Here is an 11,995-nt window from a genome sequence, read left to right on the forward strand (position 1 = left end):
AGAAGCACCATATAGCTCATCTGCTTCACAGGATTCTCACTCACATGGAGCTCCCTCTAAGGGCCAAATTAATTACTGCGCCACAGTCCTGTGGTAAGTACTTTATATGCGCCTCCATTGTCCCCACAGCAAAACCATGAGACAGGTAGGTCCTATTACTCTCATTGACGAGATAAGAACACTGAGATGTAAACAAATGACCTGATCTCACACAGCTAACACAAACTGACATCAAGATTTAGAACCAGGCACCTCTAATTCTTAACCTCTTTACTAATGTGCCCTTAGCCATGATATTAATTTGAAGATGAATGACTTCAGTGCACACAAACTAATTGCGAAAGTATCTGGGATAAATAAGGCACATTCTTTGTTCAGGAAAATAGAGCCTCATGGAAGCAAAGCTTTCTGGAAAAAATGTAAATTACTATACCTTTTATGTGCTGTCTAGGCATTTACATTATCTTTTTAGTCCTCAAAATAACCCTATAACATAAGCATTATTATCCTATTATTAAATGAGAAACCTAAACATATAAATTAACTTGTCTAAGGCCACAGAGTGAATAATGGAAAAATTAGGGATTCAAATCCAGTTCCTAGTTACTCTGAAGCCAATACTCTTTCCACTGCAAATTGGGTGAGCTTTTGGTGGTAAAGCTTTGTTCAGTGTTCAGTCTTTCCACTCTCATCTCCAAGTTGTTCACCCTATTAATCTATTGTAGAGCAACATGGAAGTCACTTGTATAATATGGAAAACCCATGGATATTTGCTTACAGGAATCCATCTGTGGTAGACGGAATAATACGTCTCCCCACCAAAAGATGTACATATTCTAATTCCTGGAACCTGTGAATATTTTGTCTTACAAGCCAGGGGGGAGTTTGCAGATGTGATTAAAGTAATGATCTTGAGATAGGGAGATTATCTTGGATTATCCAGGTAGGCCCAATACAATCACAAAGGTCCACCATAACTCAAAATTGGTCATAGACCTAAAAGTGAAATCTAAAACTATAATACATCTAGCAACATATTTGACCTAGGTAAAGATTTCTTAGATTCAATGTCCAAAACATAATTCATAACAATAAATTTTTACATTCTATACATTGAAGAATCTCAAAATAAGTGTGCTGAGTGAAAGATATCAGAAAAAAATTAGTGCGTACTATATGCTTCCATTTGTATAAAATTCTAGGAAATGAAACTAATGTATGGTAGGAGAAAGCTGACCAGTGTTTGACTGGGGATCACAGTAGGAGATGGGAAAGAAGAATTACAGCTGGGCCACCAAGAAACTTTTGGAAGCAATAGATATGTTCAGTATTTTGATCACAGTGATGATTTTACAGGTATATACCAATGTCATAACTTATCAAATTGCATACTTTTAATATGTGAAGTTTATTGTATGTCAATTATACCTCAATAAATCTGTAAGAAAATCAAGCAATGTAATTCATCATCTTAGGAGAATTAAAGAGAAAAACAAATCAGTTCAATAGTTGCAGAAAGAGTACTTCATGAAATTTAACACTCATTCATAATAAAAGGTCTCAGCAAACTTGGAATAGTAGGAAACTTCTTGAATGTGATAAAATGTATCAAAGAAAACCTACAGCCAACATCACATTTAATGTTGAAATATTAAGGCAAGGATGCCTCATCTTACTGCTTCTATTCAACACTGAACTAGAATGTTCTAACCTGTGTAAGAGGAAAGAAAAAGAAATAACATAAAGATTGGAGAGGAACATGGTAAACTGTAATTGTTCAGAGATGACATGACTGGGAATACTGAAAACTCTGGAATAAACAAAATAAAATTCTTAGAAATGATAAGTGAATTTAGCAAGGAGGATCTAGTATAAGGGGATCTTGTTCAAGAGTTTGGGGGTTTTTAATTTCTTTCCTAGAAGAAGTTTTGGTTAATGGAAATAGATAGACTGAATTATTGCTCAGTAGTCACTTCCTTTTCCTCAGTCCATGAGAGAAATATAATTTCCTGTCCCTTTGATATCACATCTGACCATGTGACTTGTTTCAGCTAATGAAGTTGGCAGACATGACACAGAGGAAGCTTGAAATGTGTTTATGCAGGTAGGCTTGTTACCTGGAGTTTCCATTATCACCATGAGAAAAGCATGCTCAGTTTGGGACACTAGTCCCAGACAGAAAATGAGAGACACTTGCAGAAGAATTGCCCTACCCCAGCTGTGACAGTCAGATCCAATCTACCTCAGCCAACTCCGAAATGCATAAGCTAAATACATGCTCATGCCACTAAGACTTTGTGGTTGTTTGTTATGCAGCAATAGCTAACTGATTCTGAGATCGTCTGCCTGGCAAATGTTATGAAAAATTTTAGTATTCTCCAGAAATTAATCAGACATTATCTCTTATGTTCAGGCAAAGAGATAAATGTATATTGTGGAGTAAAGAATAAAACTGAGTCAGTAGGATCTATGGTCAACGGATTTTCAACAAGGGTGTCAAAAACATTCACTGAGGAAAGGGTAGTCTTTTCAACAAATGGTGCCGGGACAACTGGATAGCCACACATAAAACAATTAAGTAGGACCCTTACCTCATACCATATACAAAAAGATTAACTTGAAATGCAGCAATGATCTAAATATAAGAGCTTAAACTATAAAACTCTTAGCAGAAACTGTAGAGGTAAATCTTCATGAGCCTAGATTTGGAAAAGAATTCTAGATATGACACCAAAAGCACAAGCAACAGATGAAAAAAGTAGACAAATTGGTCTTTATGAAAATTTAAAACTTTTGTGTTTCAAAGATACCATTAAGAAAGTAAAAAACAGAATGGGGGGAAATAATTGCAAATCATAAGGGACTTGTACCTAGAATATATAAAGAACTCTTTATAAAAAGACAACCCAATTTAAAAATGGGCAAAGATCTGAATAGACATTTCTCCAAGGAAGGTAATACAAACGACCGATATGCACATGAAAAGCTACGCACATCATTAGTTATGGGGAATGCAAATCAAAAGCACAGTGGGATACCACTTCACACAGAGTAGGATGCTTAGAATCAAAAGATCAGGTATCAACAAGTGTTGGCAAGGATATGGAAAAATTAGAACATTGATATGCTGCTAGTGAGAATGTAAAATGGTACAGCTGCTTTGGAAAACAATTTGACAGTTCCTCAAACAACTAAAAATAAAGATACCATGTGACCCAGCAGTTCAATTCCTAGAGAAATGAAAATAATGTCCATACAAACACTTGTACATGAATGTTTATAGCAGCATTATTCATAATAACCAAAAGGTAGAAACGATAAAAATGCCTATCAGGGCTTCCCTGGTGGCACTGAGGTTGAGAGTCTGCCTGCCGATGCACGGGACACGGGTTCGTGCCCCGGTCCGGGAAGATCCCACAGGCCGTGGAGTGGCTGGGCCCGTGAGCCATAGCTGCTGAGCCTGTGCGTCCGGAGCCTGTGCTCTGCAGCGGGAGAGGCCACAACAGTGAAAGGCCCACGTACAGAAAAAAAAAAAAAAAAAAAAGCCTATCAATGGATGAATGGATAATCAAAATGTAAAATATACAGACAACGGACCATTATTTGACCACAAACGGGAATGAAGTACTGATATACGCTACAACTTGGATGTACCTTGAAAACATTATGCTAAGTGAAAGAAGACAGTCACAAAAGTCCACATGTTATATGATTCCATTCATATGAAATTTCAGAATAGGAAACTGTATAGAGACAGAAAGTAGATTAGTGCTTGCTTAGGGATGGTGGCGGAAGGAATGAGAGAATAGGAAAGTGATGGCTGAAGGGTACAGAGTTTCTTTTTGAGTGATAAAAATATTCTAAAATTGACTGTGACAACCGCCACATAATTTTCTGAATATACTAAAAGCCACGGAATTGTAACACCTTAATGGGTGAATTGTATGTGAATTATACCTCATTAAAACTGTTTTAAAAAAGGATAAAGCAGAAATTATCCTTGTCATGATAAGAAAATTTTAACTTTTTCTAATTAACTAAGGAAATCTTTATGAAGAGTTTGGGATTTCAGATGAGACTTGAGAAGCTGAAACCAGAGGTCTTAAGAGATGAAAGACTAGAAAATAAGAATACTTTAATTAGCAGAGGAAAAATAGTGTTCTGGACATGCCTCAAAGGCAAAGAAACTTTGAGCATTTGTGGCAGTGAAGAAGGGAAAGACAGAAAAAGCAATTCTCTGGCTTTATCATAGCACTAACCACACAACTGTGTGATTATCTCTTTATAATTCCGCCCAAATTCTGTCTTTCAGAAAGTTATCATTTGTTTCAACAAGGATTAGGCTATTATTAATTGACAAAGCAGGAGGTCTTACCACATTATAACTACATTTCTGTTCCTGTGAAGCTTGAGGGAAGGCTCAGGGACCACGTAAAAGGTATGTGTTGAACATAACATTTACTAATTTAAATAATGGCAAATTGAATGATTTTGATGTGGATTGTATAAAAATAGTCCAACATTAAAACTACTCTTCAAAACCATGCATCTAACTGTCACGTGCTAATGTCTGGTTCAGTATGGCAGACTGAGCACATGTGTTTGCCTCTCATTGTTCTCAAGACTACCCTGAAATTTTAGTAAAAAGTATATTGAAGATAATAAATCCATGTCAGCACTGAAAATGAGAGAGTATGTCATGTGCACAGTAGAGATTTTGATACATTTCTGGGAGACAGAATTTGAATGGGTCATTCTAATGGAAACACAAGAGCAAAGGAAATTAAAGGGCTACAGTACTCGATTCTAGGCTCTAAGTTCTATTTGAACTTTGAATCACTTATCAACGTGTTTAACTAAGAACACTTTGGACCATTTGGCCTCTCTCCCCTCCAGTCTAGCAGTTAGCTGGAACATTTGCCTCCAGTTAGAACCTCAAAAATTTTCCTAGGTAGGCTCCAAGTTGTTGGCCTTGGAGTTGGGAAAAGAGTTAGAGCAGATCCTAAGATAAATTTAGGTCTCACAAAAGATCTAGACAAGGGTTGTTTTTGTTTGCTTGTTTTTGGTTAATTGTGAGGGCCTCAAACCAATTTGCTTGCTCCTTACAAAATCCTTATAATAAGAGTTCCAAAAGGCATGGGGATGAGGACAGAGATAATGAATGGTAGGAAATGATAAAAGAAAAATTTCCTGATTAAAGAAAGGCAGGACAGGAATAAAGATGCAGATGTAGAGAATGTATTTGAGGACACAGGGAGGGGGAAGGGTAAGCTGGGACAAAGTGAGAGAGTGGCATTGACATATATACACTACCAAATGTAAAATAGATAGCTAGGGGGAAGCAGCTGCATCGAACGGGGAAATCAGCTCTGTGCTCTGTGACCACCTAGAGGGGTGGGATAGGGAGGGTGGGAGGGAGATGCAAGAGAGTGGGGATATGGGAATATATGTATACATATAGGTGATTCACTTTGTTATACAGCAGAAACTAACACAACATTGTAAAGCAATTATACTGCAATAAAGACGTTAAAACAAACAAACAAAAAAAGCATTATCCTTAGAGGAACACATGCATAGCAGCATTGGTTTAGGGTTTCTCCTCTATCCAAGCGTACTATGTATTTGAGAAAATTCACACAACAATAATTTCACAAATGGTGGTTAAAGTACTCGTTAAAGTATTAGAATCAAACTATGGACTATAAATAATGTAACTCTGCCAATGAAGAAGCAATGACAAAAATTTTGAACAGAATAGGTGAGAAGAAAATATCAAGAAATTGTAGGAGAGCTAACTGCCCAATTTTTGATAATTATCATAATTAGATAATATCTAGATGGGTTAATCAAGAGATTTAAATATGTTGTTAAACACTGAGAAGGTAACCATGAGTATTAAAATAATAATACCAAGAAATGGGACATAAAGAAGGAGATGCAGAGAAAGTGGCCCTTTGTATCCATGAGTTCTAAATATATCTAAGGATTCAACCAATCAGAGATAAAAAATAGTCCAGAAAAACAATTCCAGAACGTTCCAAAAGAGCAAAACTTGAATTTGTCTTACGCTCAGCAAAGTATAAGTAATCTAGAGATGATTTAAAATATTTGGGAGGATGTGCATAAAATACATGCAAATAGTACATCATTTCATATAAGGGAATTCAGCCTAGGCAGATTTTGGTGTGCATGGGGTGGTCCTGGAACCACTGCCCCAGGGATTGGGGACAATCGTACACCAATTCCTCGTCTTCTACAGTGAGATACTGTCTAACCATGATAAATCAAGAAATGTAATATGTTACTACTGGAGTTGCAGTAGTAACCACTGGAAGCATTTAAAACAGAAATGTCTGAAAATTAAAGGTTAAATTTCTGGGGAGCACAACTGAGGCTAAGAGTGGGAAAAAAAGAGAGACTTTTACTTTTCTTTCCATACCTTTCTCTACTGTTTGAACTTGTTTTAATTCTTTATTTTCTTAATACAAAAATAATAGTGTTTTGTCCCCTTGGAGTCTGTATTTCCAGTGTCAGTCATATAGCTGTCATTCAAAATGGAAAAAAAAATTGTTTTCTTAACCTAATTGTATAGATAAAATTGGCAGGTTGTTCTTTTATGCACTGGAATATAGTGGTGAACAAGACAAATTTGCTTTCATGGAAAGTCTTTGCTTTCTTAGAATTTACTCTGCCTTTTTTTTTTTTTTTCGGTCGTGCCATGTAGCATGTGGGATCTTAGTTCCAGAACCAGGGATTGAACCTGAGCCCCCTGCAGTGGAAGCACAGAGTCTTAACGACTGGACTGTCAGAGAAGTCCCTGCTATTTTAGAACTTATATTCCATGTGGAGGAAATAATAAATAAACAGATAAATAGACAATATAATTTCAAAAATGTCTCATTGCTAGGAAGAAAATGAAATGGTTTAATGTGATAGAGTGATGGAGTGGAGATGACCAGCTGAGGTTAGGGTGAGGGGAACAGGAAAGACCTCTCTAAGGAGACCATACTCAACCCAAATTCTGAGCGAGAAGATGTGAGGCAGACTGTTCCAATTACATGGAAGAGCAAAGACAGCATCCCTAAGAATGGAAAGTGCTTAGGGAATCCAAGGACAGAAAGATGACCAGTATCATTAGAGCAAAGAGAAGGAGGAAGTGTAGGATGGAGTTGTAATTACTAATTTTTAGTATAATTCTATGTTGGTGTGTCCCAGTTGTGATTTAAGAAAATTCCAGTGAGACAGATTGCCTTTCTTGATAGAGAGGACAAGATGGGATTTGGGGAGCATGCTCGTCTCCTTAGCAACACGAATACTATGTTTCTTAGATACAGGGATTGGAGACCCTGTCTGGTTTGTTCACCACAATATCTCCAGTACCTGGCTCATAGCAGACATTCAATTACGTTGATTAAATCAGGGGAATCATCTCTGAAGTGGACATTTTAATTTTATATCATAATTTTGGGGCTATGTACTACATTTCACCTATTCAGGAACCTTTTATTGGGTTTCTTTTTTATGCCAGATACTGTGCTGAGCACTAGAGATACAAAGATAAGAGTCTGTTCTACTCACAAAGATTTTATAATCTACCTAATTTATTAGAGTTTATAACATAATTGTAGCTTAACATTTGTACAATGACTATAGGTATCATTAAACCTTATTCATGAAGTACAAAAAGTTATACTGACATGAAAATGCACTTCAGTGAATTACAAATATGAGGGTCTCATAACCAGTACAATACTTGTGTCCTTTCTATTTCAAGAGTGAATTTTGGCCATTATTTAATCATTTCCACAGTACTGCACACTCAATAGTTCTCATTGCTATGCTCAAAAAACAATACTTATTTCCAACTATGGTTGGGCTGACAGCTGTCTGAAAAGCTAGAACAGATTTTTTTTCTTAATCAAAGTCAATGCAGAATGTGATGATTTCATTTTAAAATAAATTTGGATACCCATAAATAGTTTTTCTTTTTAATTTGGGTACAGCCGGTCTGACCACCCTCATACAGTGATTTTGAAAATCACTTTAATTCTTGTCTATTTATAAAGTCAGAGAAGGAAGAACAAAATTTGTATTCATTGAAAATTAGCTATGGCTTCAAAGAGGTTATGTATATGAACATCTCAAGATGGTGACATAAGTAGGATGAGAAGAAAGCAATGTTAAAATAATAGACATTTGTGCCCATGATGTTTTTCTTTTTAAACTATACCTTTAAATATCATAATGAATGGAAGATTATACCACCTTCCAACAAATTGACGCAGTTTTTAATAGATATAGGGCAAAGTGATGAGAAACATTTGCCAGGTGGAAAAAAATCATAAAAATGGAAGTGCCATTTGATCTAGAAATTAGTTTAGAGCTATCCTAAATGCTTCTCAAACTTCTCCGTTAAAGAAACTCTGATGATACAAGTAAATGTGATTCCTCCCACTTCCACACACCCTTCCACTTACCCTCACCTGCTAGCCTCCGCACTCTCAAAGTGGCCTGATAACAGCTTGAAATTTCTTTGAAATTCCAGTTTTATACCTAACATGTATGCATGTTTTACATTCTACTCCACTACAAAACTACATATATCAAACATAAAAACAATAAGTTTATTCTATAACTTTCTGTAAAATTAAAGACACCTGGAAACATGTACCTTCCCTTTGATTAGAAACAGAATAAGAATACAATTAGGCAAGTGCACAAAGATATGCCAACGAGGATAGAAATGTCAGCACTCTTATAATCAAGCTAAATCTTAAATAATGCAAATCTGCCAAAATGGAAGATTGGTCTAATGAATAATCATATTGTGGATTACTACACTCCTATTAAAAACTTAGTGAGAATGTATATTAATTAAGAGAAATAGGCAGATGATCATGACATAGTCCCTAGATAAAAAATAATAAAAACAAAACAATTTAGAGAGCTGATACCATTTAAAAAATATATGTGCCTGCGTGTGTTTATCTGTGTATTTCCTCAATTTAAAAAATATATTTATCCCCATTATAATATTTCAGTAGAACCCATATCAAGAGAATCAGAGTAAAAACATTTTAAAGTAATATATTTAAATATTAGAGGACAAACTTAAGGTAGCAAACTAACTGCTTATCTATACACTGATGTATTTTCAAAATATGCATTAATAATTTGTGTGATTTTCATTGGGACATTTTGCATATATGATTACAAGGATATATGTATATATACAAAATGTTATCAATAGCTATCTTTGTAGTATGCTGTAATAGGTACATTTCATTCATTATCTCTTTTTTGATTGTTTATTTTCTGATTATTTCTAAAAATATATAAATTATATATGTAAATAAGAATGAAAATGTACTTTTTCACATTGATACCACATTATTAAATGTTGAATTGCCCCAATGTTGTTTTAAAAGTCCATAAGAATACAGAACTACAACAACAAGCTTTCATTTTCCCTCTCATACTTTTCCATTTCAAAAAGCTCCCAGACAATGGAACCTTAGATTCTATGCTCTCCTCTCCCTCTCAATGACTTCAGCCATGGTGTCTCCCTAAGAGAGGACGTTTTCTAAGGTAATATTACTGTTCTGTACCTATAAAATCATCAAGATTGTGTTCTTCAGTACAAAATAGTAATTAAAAAGGTCTGATTGACTACCTGGCAGTTTATAACTGTTAACATTTTGTGACAGTGAGGGAGTAATCCATTTTAACAATGCAGTTGGCTGGTAGCAGAGAAAAACTTATTAGGGAAAATGAACGGTAAATGTGAACATGATTAAAGATACCGTACCCTCTCTGAGCAAAGAAATAAGATATCCTCAAAACCAAGCCTAGTGTCTGGGGGGCTATACCCACCCAGAGTGCAGGTGCCATTTCTAATCTGCATAAAGGCAGCATATGGGCTAGAGGTAGCCCTGTATCTTCATCTTGGAGGGAATAAACAACTTGACCAAGATCCATTCAGAAATTAACTACCTCTCTTTCTCTCCTAATCAAATTTCTTTTAATTAAATGTGCATTCCCTTATAATACACTAAAACAGGTTTCAAGGCATTGTTAACACAGATAAATAGCCTTTATTCCCAGAACACTTTGCAAGCATAAGTTCATTGATTTCCACTCCCACTTTTAGATCTTTTCTAGTTTTATTTTGGCTTTTTCTTTATTGAACAGCCTACAGAGTTTGCTAATCACAAGTTAGTACAGATCTTCAATAAAGCAAAGGGCTTCACAGACCATGAAGCTACTTTAAGCCATATAAATATATGAATATCAATTACAGAAGTAGATGGAAAAAACTTAAATACTATCACAATTTTATTAAAAGTGATGTTTCTGAATGATTTATTTGTAAAATTTGGTCTCATATATTTTATCAGATATTTATATCCTTGATCTTCAGTGATCACTCAGCCAATACTTTTACTTTGAGATCTGCAAATCCCTGAGGCCTCTCGAGTGGTGAGAATTGAATTGAATACGGATGTCTATGAAACGTTGCTTACAGTTTGACATTTGTACTCACACTTCATTTTACATGGAATCCTCAAAAAGCTGGAAGGTAAGACACCACTACCTCTAAGCAACTTCCACCTTCCTTCTGGCTAAGTTAGATGCCTCCTTCCATTCTCTGGGACTTCCTCTTTTAGGGCTCTCATCATGCTGCTGCCTCTGATAATTTGTTTATTTTTCTGTCATCCCCCAAAATAAGTCCTGGAGAACAGAGAGCTTGTCTTTTTAATTTTTGTATTCACAACATCTAACATGTACGGGGTAGGCCATAAATTTTTACTAAATAATTATCTGAGTGGAAGAGAAGACAATGTGTCATTTGTTCTTATAGATCTAAATTCATAAATGGGTGGACTTTAAATTCCCTTACCCAGAAATCTATAGAAGATATCAGACAGTCAGACAGACAAAAATTCAGAAGACACACAGATACACAGACAGAGACGGGTTGAGACAGCTCTTAACCTGCTTTGATTCCTTAAGGTGAATCTGTCCATCACAACCATATGGAAAAGGAAATAGGGAAGAGACGAAAGCATGGACTGAATGTGATGGAAAATGAAGGGGAAACGTATAGGCAAATACATACATAGGAGCAACAAAAACATCTATAACCATGTCTCCAGTCTAGTAAACTTGAAAGGAGGGACCATGAACTGAAAGTCTGAAAGCATAGGTTTCAGTCCCCTCTTTCATTCGCTGTTGTTACTAACTCTCCTCTCCCAAGATATAGACAGACAAGTTGACCTTCCCACACATCAAATTCCCCATTGATAATCCAGTGAGATTTAACCAAAGTTAAGCCTAAACTTTCCACGAACTATAAAAACTTTCACTGCTAGAAGTCAGTCTTTCATACTGTCAACATTCCAGAAGGGGGCAGCATTTATTCATAATAGAGAAACCAAGAAAAAGTTTTACTTTAGCTAGCTTTCAAAGTAGTAAAGGTTGAGAAGTTGGATGAAAGGAACACTTAAACTCTTTCTTGAATTTAGTGTGAGTACATAAGGATGTCAGGAGTAGGAAAGTGGGTGGAAGCCTGGTGTCTGCTCTGCTGTGTAGGAATTTAATAAGGAACAAGTCAAATGGCTCTGTGAGAAAGAGATCATCCCTCTGGCTCACTCATCATTGAATCCCTAATGCTAAGTGCTGTTTCTGGCACACGGTAGTTGCTTACTAAATGAATGATTGATAAAGAATGGGGATGGAATGGGTTCGTTCCCAGGGCAAGTCTCACGCATGAGTGTGAAGTAGGCAAATCTATCTTTGGAGCGTCTCTCCTTATACAGCATTCTAGGTCTCATCCCTCTTTCCATGACCCTAACCCAGTCCTGCACCTCTGCAGCTCCACTTACCCCGGCACCCCTCTTCTTTACAATTACTGATTCATCCATCCGTTTACTTAACAAATATATTGAACACCTGATATATACCAGATTTTGTTCTGATGCCCCTGTCCTGA

The sequence above is a fragment of the Grampus griseus genome (assembly GCF_964374135.1).
Source record: "Grampus griseus genome assembly, chromosome: 17".
NCBI lineage: Eukaryota > Metazoa > Chordata > Mammalia > Artiodactyla > Delphinidae > Grampus > Grampus griseus.